Here is a 24,430-nt window from a genome sequence, read left to right as displayed (position 1 = left end):
GGTTCTCTATGTATCGGCCTCTGTATGTTTTTTAAAATTATGATAACAAAAGTTATCATTTGTGTATTCGGCACTGGTCAATATAAATCAAATTTAAACTGTCATTGTACTTTCTGTTGGTTCGTTCTTATATCCTGCTCCCAAGATGAACTTTAATTTCATTTTAAACACAGACATTATCTTCAGTATACCAACTGGTAAGCATCAGGTCTTTGAATTCCCATTCATCTTGCTCAAACCAAATCCATAAGGAACGCTTTTGACAAGTCACTGTACAAAATTATTCGCTAACAAAAACAACAAGCTGAAGAATGAAATAAAGAAGTAAGTAGCAAGTTGCTTAAGTTATGTATGAATGAAGAAGAACAAAATGTATGAGCTTCTAACTCAGCATGTCCGACGAACACAAGGACTTTTCAGCCTCATCCTGGCAGTATAAATGTGAGGTTTCTAATGTCGAAATTAACAAGCTTTTATGTTGAATTGAATAAACTTTTTTTCCTCGGAAGAAGGTTTCCTTTCAAAAAATTTATCCCAAAGTGTCAATTACTGGAAATACAAATTACCGAAAGCCAATTAGTATTTCTTGAATAAAAAACTAAATATAAATTATAAAATTGTGGTCAGTTCCGTATAGGTAGGTTGTAAAAACTCTGTCCACAAACTATTTAGAACACCCTGTAGATTTGATTGGATTTTTTATTTTTTATTTTTTTTTTTTTCGCTCAATGTTTCAGAGTATTGTACGTAAGCCAATCAATCAGACTCCCATTTGACTCGCAAATTAATTACAGTTTCCGACTACGAAATGTTCAGCTCGACCCTTCTCAACATCAACAGAATAAAGAATACGAATGTTGTATTATCTTGTGAAAAGGGTACCTACCTAGGTGATTAAATTTTTTTTTTTTTCGCTCAATGTTTCAGAGTATTGTACGTAAGCCAATCAATCAGACTCCCATTTGACTCGCAAATTAATTACAGTTTTCGACTACGAAATGTTCAGCTCGACCCTTCTCAACATCAACAGAATACAGAATACGAATGTTGTATTATCTTGTGAAAAGGGTACCTACCTAGGTGATTAGGAGAAATTCATTCCCTCAGAAAAGTTGTCAATTGTAGCAACGAAATCTGAATAAACTTTAACTTTGCGTGAATGCTTCAATCTGAATAAATCAATGTGAACACCAATAGAACCAAAAACCCTTCCATTCGAACAAATGCTTCTTCCAAGTCATGTAGGAAGACAGGACTCAGCGAGAAGTAGTGAAAAATGTTGAAAAGATCTTTTTTTTTTTCTTCTGGATTCGTTTTTATTTATATTTTTTTACATTGTTTTGTATGTGCATCACGTCTTTTGGTATTTTATAAGATTTTATTCGAAAAGAAGCAGAAAGAAAAACTTACTAAAACTTACTTTATTTGGTTACTTTACTTTCCATGATATCTTTTTAACTCCATTCTCATTTCATTGGGGGTATTTTAGAAGAGTTGGTAGGGTTTACGTTATTTGGAGCACTCTTAGGTCAAGTGTAGTGTGTTGAGTTAGTTTTATGCATTTCTTCATCAAGGTGTTGTTGTTGTCACGGAAAAGCTGAGTTCAGTCCCAGAAATCTTTTCAAAGGAAAAGTGGGTCTTCTCTTTCCAGATTAGGTTAAGGATGAAAACAATTTTGGGATCAAACTCAGGTGATTTTTGCACAAAAGTGATGTGAGCTACTACATTGTTGTGGTATTTAAGATCTTCAAGATCAATACAACATGGGAAATAAAAGTGCACTATCCAATCAATTCAATCAATGGGAAATAAAAGTGAGTTCTCATTATTGATAGCAAATTTTGCCCCTAATTTGAATATGAGACAGAAATGATAAATGTTTTCCGATGTCTAGAAGCGTAGGTACAGAATTGTAATGTAGGTACTAGGTACTATTAAGCCTAATTAATAAAATAGACATTTCTGGACCTGTGGGTATGTGGGTATTTCAGTATGTGTATGAGTAGATTTTATTGTATTAAAATCAAGAGTTTTGAAACTAAGTTAAATCTTGCAGTTTTCAGAAACTTGAAGTCGACTGTTCTATTTCTTTCACAACTGCCCCACTGAGAACAAGAGGATTAGTCTGTATGTTCTAGCTTATGAAATGTTCCATTTAAATCTCGCTCCATGCATATTCAATTTAGATTTCCACCAGTCTTCCATGTACTCGTTACTTGTACATAGTATGATATGATGTACATTAAATCTCGCTCCATGCATATTCAATTTAGATTTCCACCAGTCTTCCATGTACTCGTTACTCGTACATAGTATCATATGATGTACATAGTTACCTTCCTAGAATGTTCATATTTAGCAACATGGTAGCTAATTCTTCTCGTACCTAACAATTTAAATTTTCAGTTCATGCTCCAGATTTGTGAGATGCATAACAAAATATTTTAATGAAAAATCTAGCTAGACGTGCACATACGTACGCTCCTGAGCAAAGCATTATGCGATAATTAGGGAGTGGGGGGGATGAATTTTGGCAAACATCTTTGCTGCATGGAACTGACTTGTCATTTTCAACCAATCATAGACCGTTCTGGGGCGCAAAAATGCAAAGACTCTAAGAAGGTAAAAAAAAATGTTGGTAAAGATTTTGTTTGCATACTGCATAGTTATCATGTTTACTGTGGTTGAATGTTTTGACGTAGGTATTCATATGAATAAATTGATGCATATTCAAATTTCCAGATTGGAAATTTCAAACTTTGAATGTCAACTACAGGAATTTCATTGTATCAACCTTCCTCTCCCCCCAATCATTTGGTTTAACACCACTTTACTGTAGGTCGTTTACGCTGACATTTTATTATTTCAAAATGCATCAATAAACATAAACACTCATGAAAATTCGAATTCACTTATCGCCTAATTAATATCTAACTCAGGCAATTTCTGTAAGTGGAAACTATACAATGCATACATACGTATGGATCAATGAATGAATGAATTGATCACAAACTTTTTCTAGGTTTGGTGTTAAGACTCCCCCAGTCTCACTCGTTTTGAAATGTATTCGACGTCTCTTCCTTTCTCTCTTTCTCTTCCTTTCTCTCTCTCTCTCTCTCTCTCTCTTTCGTTATATTTGTTTGTATTATAAAAATAATGCCACTCTCTCTCTCTCTCTCTCTCTCTCTCTCTCTCTCTCTCTCTCTCTCTCTCTCTCTATATTTTTTTACATTGTTTTGTATGTGCATCACGTCTTTTGGTATTTTATAAGATTTTATTCGAAAAGAAGCAGAAAGAAAAACTTACTTTATTTGGTTACTTTACTTTCCATGATATCTTTTTAACTCCATTCTCATTTCATTGGGGGTATTTTAGAAGAGTTGGTAGGGTTTACGTTATTTGGAGCACTCTTAGGTCAAGTGTAGTGTGTTGAGTTAGTTTTATGCATTTCTTCATCAAGGTGTTGTTGTCACGGAAAAGCTGAGTTCGGTCCCAGAAATCTTTTCAAAGGAAAAGTGGGTCTTCTCTTTCCAGATTAGGTTAAGGATGAAAACAATTTGGGATCAAACTCAGGTGATTTTGGCACAAAAGTGATGCTACTACATTGTTGTGGTATTCCTTTTGAGAAATATTTAAGATCTTCAACATCAATACAACATGGGAAATAAAAGTGCACTGTCCAATCAATCCAATCAATGGGAAATAAAAGTGAGTTCTCATTATTGATAGCAAATTTTGCCCCTAATTTGAATGTTACAGAAATGATAATGTTTTCCGATGTCTAGAAGCGTAGGTACAGAATTGTAATGTAGGTACTACTAAGCCTAATTAATAAAATAGACATTTCTGGACCTGTGGGTATGTGGGTATGGACCTGTGGGTATGGACCTGGACCTCTGGTATGTGGGTATTTCAGTATGTGTATAGGTAGATTTTATTGGATTAAAATCAAGAGTTTTGAAACTAAGTTAAATTATTTGTGAAATCAGTCATCCATGGTGTACGGTACTCCGAGATGATTTGAGTTCTTACACTGCTGGTGTGTTCCAAGATGAGAGAGAGAGATCCTGGTCCGCATGAAAAATCATGATGTCATATATTTCAATCTGTCTTCCTATACTCCGAACAACAGGGTCGTATATTGGGTTGATGCAGTAGTTAGGAAATGACGGATTCATTGATTAACTCCTGCAGCATTTGCAGCCTCCTAAACACTGCTAGTGGATATCAGTTATCAGTTTGTGATAGGTACCTAATATTGAAAAATAGATGGGGCATCGGCTCATTAACGTATGCCGAAAATCAGTATTTGCAACGAATCATACACCTAAAATACGAAAAATGCAGTATTTGGTCACATCTATTACACAAATTTCATTTCAGAAGGATAAAACTTCTTTTTACGAGAGATAATACAATACTTTCTAAGTTGTCGTGGAGAAAAATCACGATTCATCTTAATTTAGTCTGCTCGTTTTGATGCTGCAAGAAGCACCCTGTAGACTCAAGGAGGCACCTGGGGCTTTGCTTTGGCTACGGTGGACTAATTATCCTGATCCTGCGAGCCAACAGGAAATCTCTTTCCTCGGGCCAATGCCCACGCCAGAAGCATTCGTCACGGTCTCCTCTCTCCCCCGCTGGTCGCTATGACAACCGCGCTTGATCAACTTCTGGGACCTGGTCGTCTCTGGATGTTGGTTTCATTCAGATCATTTTGGTTCAGGTTTTATTTTGAACATCGCAGTTACTGATTGAACTAACTTGGTCGTCTCTGGATGTTGGTTTCATTCAGATCATTTTGGTTCAGGTTTTATTTTGAACATCGCAGTTACTGATTGAACTATGTATAACATATTTACCTACGTAAGAAGATTTGGGTGGATCAGCGCAAAATAACGGAGTCAGCAAAATATTGAATTGGTATGTGTATTATAAAAATAATGCCAATAAATAAAGTAAAGGATTGGAGAGAGACAGAGAGAGGGGGAGTATTGCAATCTATGCTGAACTAAAGATGTCAATAAAGTAAATAATGATAGTGAGAGGAAAAGGGAAGTGTAGGGTAGAGTGGGGTGAATGGGTAAGTTTGGGATTCGGAGCAGAATGAAATCAAAACGAGTTTATCTGAATAGTGGAAAAAAGCTAGGGAAAAATTCCATTTGACGGGGAAAAGTTCAAACTGATATTTATTGCATCATCATAACATATTTACCTACGTAAGAAGATTTGGGTGGATCAGCGCAAAATAACGGAGTCAGCAAAATATTGAATTGGTATGTATCTAATAGTTAGCGAAATACACGTAAATAGTGGAAAAAAGCTAGGGAAAAATTCCATTTGACGGGGAAAAGTTCAAACTGATATTTATTGCATCATCATAACATATTTACCTAAGAAGATTTGGGTGGATCAGCGCAAAATAACGGAGTCAGCAAAATATTGAATTGGTATGTACCTATCTAATAGTATAGCGAAATACACGTCTAGGGAATGATGGGATCTGAGCAGGAACTTTGTAAAGTTATGATGCGAATCGCAGGAACTTTGTAAAGTTATGATGCGAATCACAAAAATCACTAATGGCTGATAAATAATTGCTAAATGTGTATTAAATAAATAAATAATCAGAAAAATCAGGATAATATACTAACAAAAATCACTAATGGCTGATAAATAATTGCTAAATGTGTATTAAATAAATAAATAATCAGAAAAATCAGGACAATATACTATGTACATTGTACCTACATCGATACCTGTGCTTTATTCCGACGAAGTAAGATTTAGGTACTTGCGTCAACATAAACTTTATGACAAAAATCACTAATGGCTGATAAATAATTGCTAAATGTGTATTAAATAAATAAATAATCAGAAAAATCAGGACAATATACTATGTACCTACATCGATACCTGTGCTTTATTCCGAAGTAAGATTTAGGTACTTGCGTCAACATAAACTTTATTCGTGGAGATGCGAAATTATTAATTTTGAGTCTACATTTCGTATCGTGAACAGTGACGGGAACTTACGGGAAAAGGGATCATCATCAAAACACCATCACCTTCAGTTTGTGAAATGAGTAAACTTGACGAAACGTTATTCCGAGAGAATAGTTTTCTAGAAAATACTTCTACACTTTATTTTAAATCACACTTTGTATGTGCCACGTAAATAGGATTTTGATCTGTAGAAACTAGAAACGTATGTACATGTTTCCATCACTTGAAAAAAAAAGAAACAATGAAAAACTTTGAAGGAAAATTGCATCAGCTGTCGTGAGAAAATAAAATGAAAAGAAGATAATGCGAAAAAGTTAGAGCTGTTATAGTTAGACGAAGAAGAAATGGGGGCAACGGAACGAACCTACTTAGATGAAATCGGGCATTAAAAAAATGTGAAATGGATACAATAAAACATTTTTAGATAAATTGAAGAGGTCAGGTGCAAAGGGTACTAATACTAAAGACGAAGAAGAAATGGGGGCAACGGAACGAACCTACTTAGATGAAATTGGGCATTAAGAAAATGTGAAATGGATACAATAAAACATTTTTAGATAAATTGAAGAGGTCAGGTGCAAAGGGTACTAATACTAGACATGAGAAGTGCAGTGAGTTTTTGCAGAAAACTTAAAAAAGAAAACTTCAGTGACCAATTGACCATTTAGCATGACCCAACTTCCAGTACAAAGGCAACAATTTCCTGGAAATAATGTACTGCATAAGCTGCATCAAACACATTCATAACTTCCTTAAGTTAATTGAGAAGTACGCCAGTTTAATGCCATTGAAAATAAGAGCAGCTTATTTTTCAAGAGAAAGCTTACCAAAAAATTGGTATACCTCCAGTACAAAGGCAACAATTTCCTGGAAATAATGTACTGCATAAGCTGCATCAAACACATTCATAACTTCCTTAAGTTAATTGAGAAATACGCCAGTTTAATGCCATTGAAAATAAGAGCAGCTTATTTTTCAAGAGAAAGCTTACCAAAAAATTGGTATACCTACTGGTATTTAATTTATTTCAACAATACAACAGTGATAACAACAGCAAAACAGCCAATACTGAACAAATATCTATTAAGCAGGAGAAACTCAAGTCCGTGCAAAATGGAAAAGTACGATTACACCCCAAGACCGAAGAGCTTGAAAAGTCCTACATTTAAATAAAAAAGAGCGTTCAGTAAATCGCCTTTGAAGGTAATGGTTAAACAATGGGCAGGAATGGCACTTATTTGGCCATAAATCATAAGCAAACAAGTTCAGAAATACATAGTAGAAAGCCATGAGTCAAGGTAAAAATGTGTGTGATATTCGATATTCTGTGAACTGAGTTAATAATGTTTGTGACAAGTAGGTATACAGACATAATTATGTATGTACATGTAGTGGGACTGTTGTAAGTTCTTGAAAATCAAATTTATTTCATTGTGAAATTTTATATTGTGAGCCGATTCCCTATTCAAGAACTCTAACAAAACTTGAGAGACTAAAAAAAAAGAGCAATCTAACCAATTTTCCCCTTTCATTTTCCCCTGCATGGATTCAGACCTGTTCTTCTTCTCTTCCATTTTATTTCAACGAAAGTGAAGACCATGTCGAGAAATATGTATGATATCGTACTTGACCATTATCTCAAACTAAACAAAATTCAACGAAAGAAGAAAAAAGTTCCTTCTCATATTGTCATCATACTATTGAAAGTGGAAATTAATATGTACAGCCTATCCTATATGATATTACGCACGTGAACATCATTGTATGACCACAAGTAAGTACATGGTCTTTTTTCAAGATATACCCATACTGGTATAAGAAGCCTACTTTTGTAATGTCACTGAGACAATAGGTGAGAACAAGGACGGGAGAATTGAAGAGGTAAGTAACTATTTCTACAAAACTTTTAATGAAAAAAAGCGGAAAAACTACATTAGCTATTTCACTATTCGCAATGTTATACATGATAATGTATTTATGGTTGTTGCTATTGCGCTAAAGGTGTTCCTGTGCCGCATATTTATCAATAGAGGAATTTGGGATACTATCGGAGCGCGACTTTGGGCATAAAACCTTGGAAACACTATAAAATAGGGATAGGTTTGGTAGATAAATAATCAAATGTTGTTGTTGTAGTAGCCAAAGTCCCATCAGGTACTTCCATCCCCATCTGTTACTGGTAGACCCAGGTATTCAGCCACTTCAATTGGTTTAAGCCTTGAGCCACATATCTATTGGTGTCATTTGTGTTGGCTTAGAGGGACAGTTGAAGAGATGTAAGGTGTTGTGTGGGCTTCCTCTGCACTGGGGGCATCTGTCTTCGATGTTGGGATCCAACGATTCATGTAGATGTTTAGTATTCTGGAATATCCTGATCTAAGTTGGACGAGGGTTGTTTTGGTTACCCGAGGCAGCTTCTTTTCATCGGGTGAGATGTCAGTAGGTTCAGTGTATTTTCCACTATTTTTGTGTGAATTTTTTTGTGGAGAGTTTTAATGTTTGGGTTGTTCAGTCTCAACAAGCTGGATATTTCTTCTTTGTAGTTATTAACAGTTTTGCGCAGGTTGCGAGGTGGAGAAGGTGCCGTTACTAGATTGTGGCATGGATGATTCTCTTGATAGCATGAGATGAGATATTGTTGAGTTAGCATCTTGCTATGTTCCTTGACTGGTAATATTTTGGTTTCACTATGGAGATGGTGTTCATGTGCCATCTTATGACATCCGGTGGCAACTCGCAGGGATGCATTTTGTGCTATTTGCGGGTGCTTCAATTGACTATCTGACAGTTGTGGCGTCCAGATTGGAGATGCATGATTGAGAATGGGACGACCAATGGTTTTGTATGTTGTCAGAATTGTCTCCTTGTTTTTTCCCCATGTATTTCCTGCTCATTATTATTTATGGATACTTCTTTATTATCAGTGGATGTGACGGAATCACATTTCTTATTACGAATATTAGTGTGGATGTCACTAAAATACTTCACTATAAATATCAAAGGCACTTATTTTTAGTGAGAATTTATACTTTACTTACCTAAATATTCATCGAAGATTTATCTTTAGATATTAGCACTATCAATTTCTGCGAGGCATTTAGCTCCCCAAGGACGTTCTTCTGGACCCAAAATCCCTCATGATTCCAAATTAAGTAGGAATTTTATCCAGAAGAGGAGGAGGAGAAGAAGGAAACGTTCTCGTTCTAAAAACGAAAGTTTATTTATTTCAATTTTCAGGGAGGAGAAACCGAAAAAGAAGAAACTTCATGATTTCTTTTGAAACGAAAGGAATTTTCGAAAAAGTTAAAATTATTCTTCTCCTTTGAAACATTTTTTTTTTTTTAATTTAAATTCTAGTCAGTTTACTCTGAATTCTGAAACGTAGAACAAGGAGCTGAAAAATCATGCTGAAAATGTCCCCGATGAACTATTTAGGAAAGTTTATTTGTAGCATTTGTATTTCAGTCTTCTCAAGTAAGAGAATTCACAGTTTCTTTTGTTGGATCCTCATTCAGTTGGAACTTTAATTAATTGCTGAATTTTAAGTACCTTCGAGGAGCTAACTAGAGTGCACCTATAGGTACTTAAACCTATGTAGGTACTTACTTACTTTCCGTGTAGGTATTACTTACTTACTTTCTTTCTCATCAAATCTTTCTTCCCCCAGTAATTTGAGACATAAATTGCCCTCTCATTTGCCGCAAGGAGATCTGCGCCACCAAATATTCTGTTAAAAGAGGATGAGATGGAGAAGGAGATAAGAGGAAAGGATGGTGGAAGAAGGAAAGAGAGAGAAATAGAAGGAGAGGATACCAACATTCAACATTCATAATATTGAAAAATATTGACACATCTGTTGACGGATAAATATTAATATTTCGAAAGCTGTGGAAGTCAAATAGGAAGTAAAAGCACCAGGTAGAAAAACATTTCCATCAAGAAGTGCAGAAAAAAGTACTCAAAGATGACACTCTTATTGAACAACATCAGAGGAAAATTAGAAGAATATATTCGCATTGATGAGACACGAGCACACGAGGCACTAAAGGCAAATCAAAAGGCCAAGTGCAAAAGCTATAGCAGTATAGCATACAATATCACATGAAGTCTCCACTTTACCATATGGAAGGACAGAGGCCAAGTAAAAATACGTAAGTATAAGTATACCTTGTAATAGTGTAAGTTTCTCCTATTACGGCATAGACTCTTATCATCTCTCAGGAAACACATGAAAGGCCTAATCATCTCTTCAACAATCATATAGGATAGGCTGTACATATTAATTTCCACTTTCAATAGTATGATGACAATATGAGAAGGAACTTTTTTCTTCTTTCGTTGAAATAAAATGGAAGAGAAGAAGAACAGGTCTGAATCCATGCAGGGGAAAATGAAAGGGGAAAATTGGTTAGATTGCTCCTTACATACTCTCAATCCGCATTTGAGAGTAAAAGGCTACTGATGTGAACCTTAGAAGGCTTTCCTCAAATTTGACTTGGTAATTAGAAACGTCGTTGTAATTACATAGGCACTCTTATCAGGTCAGCATAATTGAAAGTTAAATGATAAAACCCTTAGTAAATAAATTCTAATGCGGCTAGTTTATAGACTCAAGCAGTTCTGGGAAATGAACTTGCGATGGGCGTGACACCCTTGTTGAGAAAGTTTATGACAGCGGCTAGTTTATAGACTCAAGCAGTTCTGGGAAATGAACTTGCGATGGGCGTGACACCCTTGTTGAGAAAGTTTATGACAAAAAAAAAAACGTGGATCTATGATCCAGTGGTGATTGCTATTATAATGATAGTGTCCATAGTGCAGTACCATAGTGGTCACTTAGTCCCTCCGTGACCAGTGCAGGCAGTAGCATTGTGTGGACAGTGAATTTGTGAAATCAGTCATCCATGGTGTACGGTACTCCGAGATGATTTGAGTTCTTACACTGCTGGTGTGTTCCAAGATTGAAATAAAATGGAAGAGAAGAAGAACAGGTCTGAATCCATGCAGGGGAAAATGAAAGGGGAAAATTGGTTAGATTGCTCTTTTTTTTTAGTCTCTCAAGTTTTGTTAGAGTTCTTGAATAGGGAATCGGCTCACAATATAAAATTTCACAATGAAATAAATTTGATTTTCAAGAACTTACAACAGTCCCACTACATGTACATACATAATTATGTCTGTATACCTACTTGTCACAAACATTATTAACTCAGTTCACAGAATATCGAATATCACACACATTTTTACCTTGACTCATGGCTTTCTACTATTTCTGAACTTGTTTGCTTATGATTTATGGACAAATAAGTGCCATTCCTGCCCATTGTTTAACCATTACCTTCAAAGGCGATTTGCTGAACGCTCTTTTTTATTTAAATGTAGGACTTCTCAAGCTCTTCGGTCTTGGGGTGTAATCGTACTTTTCCATTTTGCACGGACTTGAGTTTCTCCTGCTTCTTCTACTATGTATTTCTGAACTTGTTTGCTTATGATTTATGGCCAAATAAGTGCCATTCCTGCCCATTGTTTAACCATTACCTTCAAAGGCGATTTACTGAACGCTCTTTTTTATTTAAATGTAGGACTTTTCAAGCTCTTCGGTCTTGGGGTGTAATCGTACTTTTCCATTTTGCACGGACTTGAGTTTCTCCTGCTTCATAGATATTTGTTCAGTATTGGCTGTTTTGCTGTTGTTATCACTGTTGTATTGTTGAAATAAATTAAATACCAGTATACCAATTTTTTTGGTAAGCTTTCTCTTGAAAAATAAGCTGCTCTTATTTTCAATGACATTAAACTGGCGTACTTCTCAATTAACTTAAGGAAGTTATGAATGTGCTTGATGCAGCTTATGCAGTACATTATTTCCAGGAAATTGTTGCCTTTGTACTGGAAGTTGGGTCATGCTAAATGGTCAATTGTTCACTGAAGTTTTCTTTTTTAAGTTTTCCGCAAAAACTCACTGCACTTCTCATGTTTAGTATTAGTATCTACCCTTTGCACCTGACCTCTTCAATTTATCTAATAATGTTTTATTGTATCCATTTCACATTTTCTTAATGCCCAATTTCATCTAAGTAGGTTCGTTCCGTTGCCCCCATTTCGATTGAAGGTTATACTGGTTAATCACCTCAACAAGAGATCAGTCTGGTGCCATATACGTATGTGAAAGTGAACCGTCTTCACGATGTGTTTTTACTTTTTTTCTTCCTTCTTATAGGAATAGGAAGCAAAAATATCACAATTTTTTCTCTTACTGTCAGTCTCAGCTTTGAGTTCTCATTTCTTGATTTTCTTGCATATGGGATTCTCGCGAGTTTTGCCTGCACTTTTCTTAGTTCATTTCATCTTCTGCCCTATATAATCTGGATGGGGTTTCCTCAGTGGAATGGGTATAGATAGACGTTATATCGTAGGGATGATTAGAAGACTATTAATCCCACACAAACTTTTACATTGTTCTTGTGTTTTGCTACAAACTTTGAAGATCCAAATTCATGCAACTTTGTCAAAGGACTTCAAGCGACAAGCTAGAAGAGAAAACAAATAGGTATTATAATTATATTGAAATAAAGGAATTTGCCCGTCCTTTGTACGGAAGAGGGGTGTATCGATTGGTAATAGAGTACCCTACCAATTTTCGATGCATAGAATCTCGGAACACCGGAATTTTTCCAATTTTTTGATCTCCCTGATGTAGGTACTTATAAAGAGCGTTATTAACAAACTAGAGGTGAAAAATGAAATTTAAACAATCATTGCTAATTGTATAGATAGCCAAGAAAATTTCCTTTCTAAATCAATTAAAATTATGCCAATAACATTAATAGAAAAAATCAAAAAGTGATTTTGGGGGCCAAGGTACAACCAGGCACCCTACTTATAAAGAGCATTATTAACAAACTAGCGATGAAAAATGAAATTTCAAGGTGTCTTCACGACTCACGAAAATTTCTCAGAAAGCAAAAAAAGTAAACGCTTGATGCTATGTGGAGAAGAAATTCTATCTAATGAGGAGTAAACAATAAGAGAAACGAAAGACACAAAACTTTGGATGGGGAAAGTTTTAATGTGTCTTGCAAGAGCTACAGAGAGTCTTGATGTTCTGATTAATTGATCTCATCAGGGGCACGCATGCCAACTTGAGAGCTAATAACAGAGACTGCCGGGGCCGGGACAACAGAGAAAAGTTTAGCGCTCTCAAGTACCTCTTGAGATCTCTGGAAGAAAGGAAAATAATAATTCACTCTCGGAAAATACATTAGGAAGAGTAGTGTGGTTTTCCTTTATGTGTGCTCTTGCTCATAGTGGAGATGTCTTTTCAACTTATCAATTAGAGGAGATGTCAAAGCAACTTATTTGCAAAAATGCCTTCGTAAGCTGTGCAAATAAAACTCTTTCTTCAATTAATAATTATTATAATAATCTCATTATCTTAGCAGTGCTTTTATATCAAGACTTGCTATCATAATCCATGACAGCCTATATCCTTCATCTTGTCCATGGAAATGACAAATTAGAAGATTCATCTTCATCCATCTCCAGCAGCTAGATCTGAATTACTTTCTCATCATGCAGGCAACATACTGTTCAAACTGATTACCGTGAATCTCAAAACATTACTTGCATATAATTTAGTAGGAATTATAGGAATAGGTTCCTTTATGTGTGTAAAGGAACCTGCTTCTCTTTCCTTTTCTTTGCAGCTTTAACTACTCGTAGAGAGAAAAAGGCTTTGCTGTATAATTTATAAACCTGCTAGATCTACACATAATATGACCCATCTTGTCTGAAACTCGTTCCCCAAGTCTGCAGAACAAAGTTGTAGATAAAATTTGAAGGAATCTATTTCATAGGAATAGGAAGCAAAAATATCACAATTTTTTCTCTTACTGTCAGTCTCAGCTTTGAGTTCTCATTTCTTGATTTTCTTGCATATGGAATTCTCGCGAGTTTTGCCTGCACTTTTCTTAGTTCTTCATTTCATCTTCTGCCCTATATAATCTGGATGGGGTTTCCTCAATGGAATGGGTATGGGTATAGACTATGGGTATATAGGTATCGTAGGGATAATTAGAAGACTATTGGCAGAACAAAGTTGTAGATAAAATTTGAAGGAATCTATTTCACACACACAGAAGCTATGTTAAGTATGATGAAAAGTAATTAGGTAATTACTCACTGACATTATTACTGCAATATACATTGCTTAAAATCATGGAATAGATAACTTTGCTCCTCATGCATCACAGAACCTTAATATGTTGAAAAAAATTTCCGTCTCTCTATATGTCTGTCTGATAATATGACCCATCTTGTCTGAAACTCGTTCCCCAAGTCTGCAGAACAAAGTTGTAGATAAAATTTGAAGGAATCTATTTCACACACAGAAGCTATGTTAAGTATGATGAAAAGTAATTAGGTAATTACTCACTGACATTATTACTGCAATATACATTGCTTAAAATCATGGAATAGATAACTTTGCTCCTCATGCATCACAGAACCTTAATATGTTGAAAAAAATTTCCGTCTCTCTATATGTCTGTCTGAAAAATGTGATGATATGTAATAATAACAAATAAATATTGAAACTTTCTCACTCAAAGTAAATAAACACAAGTGAGAGCAACATGTGAGGAGTTACTTCAGCATTCAGCATATTCCAGCGCGTCCTATGGAGTTTATTTGAAGCTCATCCATGCATCAGCAAGCAGGATACACACACAGAAGCTATGTTAAGTATGATGAAAAGTAATTAGGTAATTACTCACTGACATTATTACTGCAATATACATTGCTTAAAATAATGGAATAGAAAACTTTGCTCCTCATGCATCACAGAACCTTAATATGTTGAAAAAAATTCCATCTCTCTATATGTCTGTCTGAAAAATGTGATGATATGTAATAATAATAACAACAAATAAATATTGAAACTTTCTCACTCAAAGTAAATAAACACAAGTGAGAGCAACATGTGAGGAGTTACTTCAGCATTCAGCATATTCCAGCGCGTCCTATGGAGTTTATTTGAAGCTCATCCATGCATCAGCAAGCAGGATTTCATTGTTTTACGAGACCTTTTAGGTAGGTAATGTAGGCACCTATTTCTTTTCACACAATAAAGTTCTCTAAATTTGTACAGAACAAAAAAATATCCAAAAAGCACAACCCTGACCCAAAGTTGTGACTTTGTCGAAAAATTAATAGCTTATCTATAATGGAAATTCAGCTAAATTTATCTTGGACCAAGCAATCTGTGGAAACCGGGAAAAATAACGAACAAAGTACCTAACCTACCACGGAAAACAAAGCTGACAGCGCTCGGTAGAAGCCTACGATTTTCCTTCATTGTCCTCAGCCCTAGTCATCATTATCCCTTGTAACAAGACACCCCAACTTACCATAAAGTGGCAGTTAGTAAACGGAGAAAAAAACTCATTTAGAGGAAATTTATATGATGAACGATTTTTTTCCCTGTGTTCCTTGTTAAGCAAACATTCAAACACCTAGGTAGCTATGAAAAAAAAAAAAAAAAAAAAAAAAAAAAAAACTCGGCTTGAAATATACAGGGTGGTTCTGCATACTATTTCAAACAAGGAAACTATTCTCTTGCATGACTTGGTAAAATGATCGATCCTATTCCTTCTAAGTCCAAACAGAAACTATTCTGTTGGTTTCTGACTCTTGAATAAAAAACTAAATATAAATTATAAAATTGTGGTCAGTTCCGTATAGGTAGGTTGTAAAAACTCTGTCCACAAACTATTTAGACACCCTGTAGATTTGATTGGATTTTTTTTTCCGCTCAATGTTTCAGAGTATTGTACGTAACGTAAGCCAATCAATCAGACTCCCGTTTGACTCGCAAATTAATTACAGTTTTCGACTACGAAATGTTCAGCTTCAGCTCGACCCTTCTCAACATCAACAGAATACAGAATACGAATGTTGTATTATCTTGTGAAAAGGGTACCTAGGTGATTAGAAGAAATTCATTCCCTCAGAAAAGTTGTCAACTGTAGCAACGAAATCTGAATAAACTTTAACTTTGCGTGAATGCTTCAATCTGAATAAATCAATGTGAACACCAATAGAACCAAAAACCCTTCCATTCGAACAAATGCTTCTTCCAAGTCATGTAGGAAGACAGGACTCAGCGAGAAGTAGTGAAAAATGTTGAAAAGATCTTTTTTTTTTTCTTCTGGATTCGTTTTTATTTATATTTTTTTACATTGTTTTGTATGTGCATCACGTCTTTTGGTATTTTATAAGATTTTATTCGAAAAGAAGCAGAAAGAAAAACTTACTTTATTTGGTTACTTTACTTTCCATGATATCTTTTTAACTCCATTCTCATTTCATTGGGGGTATTTTAGAAGAGTTGGTAGGGTTTACGTTATTTGGAGCACTCTTAGGTCAAGTGTAGTGTGTTGAGTTAGTTTTATGCATTTCTTCATCAAGGTGTTGTTGTCACGGAAAAGCTGAGTTCGGTCCCAGAAATCTTTTCAAAGGAAAAGTGGGTCTTCTCTTTCCAGATTAGGTTAAGGATGAAAACAATTTTGGGATCAAACTCAGGTGATTTTTGCACAAAAGTGATGTGAGCTACTACATTGTTGTGGTATTTAAGATCCTCAAGATCAATACAACATGGGAAATAAAAGTGCACTATCCAATCAATGGGAAATAAAAGTGAGTTCTCATTATTGATAGCAAATTTTGCCCCTAATTTGAATATGAGACAGAAATGATAAATGTTTTCCGATGTCTAGAAGCGTAGGTACAGAATTGTAATGTAGGTACTATTAAGCCTAATTAATAAAATAGACATTTCTGGACCTGTAGGTGATATTCGATATTCTGTGAACTGAGTTAATAATGTTTGTGACAAGTAGGTATACAGACATAATTATGTATGTACATGTAGTGGGACTGTTGTAAGTTCTTGAAAATCAAATTTATTTCATTGTGAAATTTTATATTGTGAGCCGATTCCCTATTCAAGAACTCTAACAAAACTTGAGAGACTAAAAAAAAAGAGCAATCTAACCAATTTTCCCCTTTCATTTTCCCCTGCATGGATTCAGACCTGTTCTTCTTCTCTTCCATTTTATTTCAACGAAAGTGAAGACCATGTCGAGAAATATGTATGATATCGTACTTGACCATTATCTCAAACTAAACAAAATTCAACGAAAGAAGAAAAAAGTTCCTTCTCATATTGTCATCATACTATTGAAAGTGGAAATTAATATGTACAGCCTATCCTATATGATGTTGCGCACGTGAACATCATTGTATGACCACAAGTAAGCACATGATCTTTTTTCAAGATATACCCATACTGGTATAAGAAGCCTACTTTGCAATGTCACTGAGACAATAGGTGAGAACAAGGACGGGAGAATTGAAGAGGTAAGTAACTATTTCTACAAAACTTTTAATGAAAAAAAGCGGAAAAACTACATTAGCTATTTCACTATTCGCAATGTTATACATGATAATGTATTTATGGTTGTTGCTATTGCGCTAAAGGTGTTCCTGTGCCGCATATTTATCAATAGAGGAATTTGGGATACTATCGGAGCGCGACTTTGGGCATAAAACCTTGGAAACACTAAACGAAAGAAGAAAAAAGTTCCTTCTCATATTGTCATCATACTATTGAAAGTGGAAATTAATATGTACAGCCTATCCTATATGATATTACGCACGTGAACATCATTGTATGACCACAAGTAAGTACATGGTCTTTTTTCAAGATATACCCATACTGGTATAAGAAGCCTACTAACGAAAGAAGAAAAAAGTTCCTTCTCATATTGTCATCATACTATTGAAAGTGGAAATTAATATGTACAGCCTATCCTATATGATATTGCGCACGTGAACATCATTGTATGACCACAAGTAAGTACATGATCTTTTTTCAAGATATACCCATACTGGTATAAGAAGCCTACTTTTGTAATGTCACTGAGACAATAGGTGAGAACAAGGACGGGAGAATTGAAGAGGTAAGTAACTATTTCTACAAAACTTTTAATGAAAAAAAGCGGAAAAACTACATTAGCTATTTCACTATTCGCAATGTTATACATGATAATGTATTTATGGTTGTTGCTATTGCGCTAAAGGTGTTCCTGTGCCGCATATTTATCAATAGAGGAATTTGGGATACTATCGGAGCGCGACTTTGGGCATAAAACCTTGGAAACACTATAAAATAGGGATATGTTTGGTAGATAAATAATCAGTTGTTGTTGTTGTTGTTGTTGTTGTTGTTGTTGTTGTTGTTGTTGTTGTTGTTGTTGTTGTTGTTGTTGTTGTAGCCAAAGTCCCATCAGCTACTTCCATCCCCATCTGTTACTGGTAGACCCAGGTGTTCAGCCACTTCAATTGGTTTGAGCCAAGGAATACGACGCGACGGGAGTAGAACAATATTCGTAATAAAATTATACGAATGTCACATGAATTTTAATTAACAACTTGTGAAGCTTAATTTCGACGAAAATTTCAAGTAGAGTACATGAGGTACCAAGAGAATCGACGAAAATTTTCGACGAAAATTTTCTCTTCCTTTTTTCCCTCCTTCCCTCCCTCTTTCCTCGCGTCTCCAGCTCTGATTGTTGAACTCGGAATACAACATTATGAATTACGGGGCACAAGGAATACGACGCGACGGGAGTAGAACAATATTCGTAATAAAATTATACGAATGTCACATGAATTTTAATTAACAACTTGTGAAGCTTAATTTCGACGAAAATTTCAAGTAGAGTACATGAGGTACCAAGAGAATCGACGAAAATTTTCGACGAAAATTTTCTCTTCCTTTTTTCCCTCCTTCCCTCCCTCTTTCCTCGCGTCTCCAGCTCTGATTGTTGAACTCGGAATACAACATTATGAATTACGGGGCACAAGGAATACGACGCGACGGGAGTAGAACAATATTCGTAATAAAATTATACGAATGTCACATGAATTTTAATTAACAACTTGTGAAGCTTAATTTCGACGAAAATTTCAAGTAGAGTACATGAGGTACCAAGAGAATCGACGAAAATTTTCGACGAAAATTTTCTCTTCCTTTTTTCCCTCCTTCCCTCCCTCTTTCCTCGCGTCTCCAGCTCTGATTGTTGAACTCGGAATACAACATTATGAATTACGGGGCACAAGGAATACGACGCGACGGGAGTAGAACAATATTCGTAATAAAATTATACGAATGTCACATGAATTTTAATTAACAACTTGTGAAGCTTAATTTCGACGAAAATTTCAAGTAGAGTACATGAGGTACCAAGAGAATCGACGAAAATTTTCGACGAAAATTTTCTCTTCCTTTTTTCCCTCCTTCCCTCCCTCTTTCCTCGCGTCTCCAGCTCTGATTGTTGAACTCGGAATACAACATTATGAATTACGGGGCACAAGGAATACGACGCGACGGGAGTAGAACAATATTCGTAATAAAATTATACGAATGTCACATGAATTTTAATTAACAACTTGTGAAGCTTAATTTCGACGAAAATTTCAAGTAGAGTACATGAGGTACCAAGAGAATCGACGAAAATTTTCGACGAAAATTTTCTCTTCCTTTTTTCCCTCCTTCCCTCCCTCTTTCCTCGCGTCTCCAGCTCTGATTGTTGAACTCGGAATACAACATTATGAATTACGGGGCACAAGGAATACGACGCGACGGGAGTAGAACAATATTCGTAATAAAATTATACGAATGTCACATGAATTTTAATTAACAACTTGTGAAGCTTAATTTCGACGAAAATTTCAAGTAGAGTACATGAGGTACCAAGAGAATCGACGAAAATTTTCGACGAAAATTTTCTCTTCCTTTTTTCCCTCCTTCCCTCCCTCTTTCCTCGCGTCTCCAGCTCTGATTGTTGAACTCGGAATACAACATTATGAATTACGGGGCACAAGGAATACGACGCGACGGGAGTAGAACAATATTCGTAATAAAATTATACGAATGTCACATGAATTTTAATTAACAACTTGTGAAGCTTAATTTCGACGAAAATTTCAAGTAGCTAAAGCTAACGTACTGCTACCCACGTGCATGAAGTTGCTTATTACCCTGGCAGACATGGTGAGTGATTCATTGCATGTTCAATTTACTCTGGGAAAGTACCTGTTCAAATTCTCTTGGTACCTCATGTACTCGCATATGCTAAATTCACAGCTGGTTTATGACCCATGGATTACCATCAGGGACTTTTATGAGCTTATCTCTTAGTGTCCCTACTTGGGGTTTGATACAATAGCCCCCCCCCCCCTGATTTCTGTCTTGTTTCCAACAAGTCTTCTGTTCTCTGTTAAGGAATGATAAGAATGTTTACCTCCTTCGTTCACCCCCCAAATTTTCTCACGAGGGTAAGCTTAGTGTGAGAGGGAACATTGTCAGCGGAAATATCAGACTAGCAGAGCCCTATACTCTTTGCGATACAGCTTACCAAGGGAGGGACCTCCTTAAATTTACATCTCGTTGCATGGTGGTCCCCATCATAACTTGGGGAGGTACTTGAATGCAGTAGTTACGCAAAATTTGAGCATTACTTCACCCGTTTTTCATCCCATGTATTTTTAATGGATTTCACACAATGTTTCACAGGCACAAGTTTCTTTCTTTCTCGATCTTTTTGGACTCAAAAGTTCCAAAAATATTGAACAAATTACATGTCTAGAAATTGGAAATCAAATGCCAGATCTGCAGATTCATCCCATGTATTTTTAATGGATTTCACACAATGTTTCACAGGCACAAGTTTCTTTCTTTCTCGATCTTTTTGGACTCAAAAGTTCAAAAATATGGAACAAATTACATATCTAGAAATTGGAAATCAAATGCCAGATCTGCAGGAAAGGCTGTCGCATTCTGCTGCATGAGAAACCCTTTAGTTCTAATAATTGAGAAATAAAAAGCGTAGATAAAGTGCAGGAAAGGCTGTCGCATTCTGCTGCATGAGAAACCCTTTAGTTCTAATAATTGAGAAATAAAAAGCGTAGATAAAGTACCCCCCTCCCTGATCGGTTGGTGGAAAGCTTCTGTAAGTTGTGTAATTTTTTGCATTTTCCTTCTTTACTTCCTTATAAGAGTCGTTTCTAGCAGGAAATGAGAAAGAGCGAGACAGGGAGAGAGAGAGAGAGAGAGAGAGTGAGTGATATTTTCTTTCAGACTTGAGTAATCACCAAGGATATTCTAATTTGGGTAAAAAGAAAAACTTCAAACAAGGGAAGATTGTATCCGAGAGAAAAGAGAAATACAAAAAGGCTCAGCTAAAGAGGAGATAAAACATTTTTCTCTTCCCAGATTTAATTTATGAAAAAAAAGGACTTAAAATTCTTTCTTTTTTTTCTACTAAAAAAAGAAATCATAAGAATATTCTATGCTTGAAATGAGACTTGAAAAAAAAAAGATTATTGTTCAAAAGAACTGTTAGAACGTGAAATTTAGATAAAATAAAACTGAAGTATGCTTCTCGTAGACTGAGAGGTGTCTTCTTAAAATGTAATTAAAATTTGTCTTCAGTCTTCGAGGAGATAAAACAAAAATCAGAAGAAAAGCTGAAGATGCCATTCCTGTAGGTAATAAGTACAAGGACATTCTTCAAGTTGTGATTATAAGTTTGACCATTACTTACGCCCACAAAGGTCATCAACAAGAGAGATGTTGGAATGTATGAAACAATTTGAATCTCACAGACTCACCGTGTCACCGTTTTAGAAAATATGCTGCGGGAAATTGTTTCAAGCATTACCTGCAACACACAAAATATTCGCCCTAATAACATATGTAGATGGGTAACTACTAGGAACCAGAGCTGAGTTTAATGTATAACTCATGTTAAGCTTATTAGGTATTATCATGACCAGAGAATTTTAGAATATGGCACTTAATTGTCTAAAACATGGCACTAAAAACTTGGCAATATGGCACTTATTTTGGGAAAATGTGGCATTTATTTGTTCAAAACATGTCAAAATAAGATTGGCTGTGGAGATAATAATTTTCACAACGCCAAACGAAATGATTACACAAAGGCAGGGGATTAGGGTTGTCTCGGATTTTGAGTTTGAGCAAAATCTCTGTCTGCAAAGCAGATCTGCATAGCTTACTTCTGTCTGGCGTACAGATAAATAGCATAAGGGAGGGAGATTTATAAAATTTCTCTTTCGGCATTTGAGCGGTTCAAACTGACTGAAGAGGGCCATTTTAAAATTCCTCTTTCGGTATTTGAGCGGTTCAAAAGGCCATTCGAAAATGACGAAGAGGTTAATCAGGGATAGTGAAGAGGTTAATCAGGGATAGTGCTGAGGCAACTCTTTTATATTTTTCCTTGGAACGTCGAATAAAAATTGAACTTTCAACTTTTTAAAACAATTTTTCGCTGTTTTGACTTGAGATTTGAATTTTGAGGACTTTTTACATAGGAATCGACCTTTCATGCTATAAGTTTTTCCAAATGCATAACCACTATTTAAGTACGGTTATTTTTTCTTTTTGCAATTTTTTTTTTTTCTTCGTTCTTAAAGTTTTATATTTTCCCCAAGAATGCTTAAAATATGGCAAAATAAGCAAGAAAGTAAGTCTGAAGGATAGTGAAGAGGTTAATCAAGGATAGTGAAGAGGTTAATCAGGGATAGTGAAGAACTGAAGAGGTTAATCAAGGATAGTGAAGATGTTAATCAGGGATAGTGAAGAGGTTAATCAGGGATAGTGAAGAGGTTAATCAAGGATAGTGAAGAGGTTAATCAAGGATAGTGAAGAGGTTAATCAAGGATAGTGAAGAGGTTAATCAAGTATAGTGAAGAGGTTAATCAGGGATAGTGAAGAGGTTAATCAAGGATAGTGAAGAGGTTAATCAAGGATAGTGAAGAGGTTAATCACGGAAGGTGTCAAATGCAAGAAAAACGTTTGGAGCACTCTAAACTTATGTCTCTTTTCTCTCATCCTCTCTTCCTTTTCTTTTTCGTTGGAGGATTCTTGTCTGTACTGCAGTCAAGACGTGATTACCATACTGAAATGTTCTGTTCAGATTGTTGTATGCTGTGTGATGTATGTTTTAATATTTTTGTATGTGTGAGTTTTGTTGTACCTAGTTTGATCAAATTAATCTAGTGGGATAATGTTGTTGTTGTTGTTGTTGTTGTTGTTGTTGTTGTTGTTGTAGTAGCCAAAGTCCCATCAGGTACTTCCATCCCCATCTGTTACTAGTAGACCCAGGTGTTCAGCCACTTCAATTGGTTTGAGCCTTGAGCCACATATCTATTGGTGTCATTAGTCATTTGTGTTGGCTTAGAGGGGCAATTGAAGAGATGTAAGGTGTTGTGTGGGCTTCCTCTGCACTGGGGGCATCTGTCTTTGATGTTGGGATCCAGACGATTCATGTAGCTGTTTAGTATTCTGGAATGTCTTGATCTAAGTTGGACGAGGGTTGTTTTGGTTACCCGAGGCAGCTTCTTTTCATCGGGTGAGATGTCAGGAGGTTCAGTGTATTTTCCACTATTTTTGTGTGAATTTCTATGGAGACGCGAGGAAAGAGGGAGGGAAGGAGGGAAAAAAGGAAGAGAAAATTTTCGTCGAAAATTTTCGTCGATTCTCTTGGTACCTCATGTACTCTACTTGAAATTTTCGTCGAAATTAAGCTTCACAAGTTGTTAATTAAAATTCATGTGACATTCGTATAATTTTATTACGAATATTGTTCTACTCCCGTCGCGTCGTATTCCTTGTGCCCCGTAATTCATAATGTTGTATTCCGAGTTCAACAATCAGAGCTGGAGACGCGAGGAAAGAGGGAAGGAAGGAGAAACAGAGAGAGTGAAGAACTGAAGTATAAGCACATGGCAGACAATAAGAGAACTTGAATTTTGTGATGAAAGAACACGGTGTCTCGAATTTCCCTTTACTTGATATTCCCCTATTATTCAACTAGGCCTAAACATCGAGTCAAGCCACCCCTTTCCCCCCGGGGGAAGAAAATCAAAGCCCATACAGCACTGAGTAAGGAGAAGGGGGGGGGTGTCGTAAAAAGGGCACCCGGGGGTCAGAAGTTAAAGTCAAAATATGAAAGTTGCATGATAATAAATTTCATATCAAACATTACGGAGAAAAAAATGACCTTTATGAGAGTCGATTTTTCTTTCCAAGTTAAACGACCTCAGTTTAGCTTTAGACTACTTAAATTCAAGTTCTCTTATTGTCTGCCATGTGCTTATACTTCAGTTCTTCACTCTCTCTGTTTCTCCTTCCTTCCCTTTTTCTCTTCCTCCTTTTTTCCCTCCTTCCCTCCCTCTTTCCTCGCGTCTCCAGCTCTGATTGTTGAACTCGGAATACAACATTATGAATTACGGGGCACAAGGAATACGACGCGACGGGAGTAGAACAATATTCGTAATA

This window comes from Diaphorina citri, unplaced genomic scaffold (assembly GCF_000475195.1).
Source record: "Diaphorina citri unplaced genomic scaffold, Diaci psyllid genome assembly version 1.1 scaffold213, whole genome shotgun sequence".
Lineage (NCBI taxonomy): Eukaryota > Metazoa > Arthropoda > Insecta > Hemiptera > Psyllidae > Diaphorina > Diaphorina citri.
Note: the sequence above shows the minus strand (reverse complement) of the source record.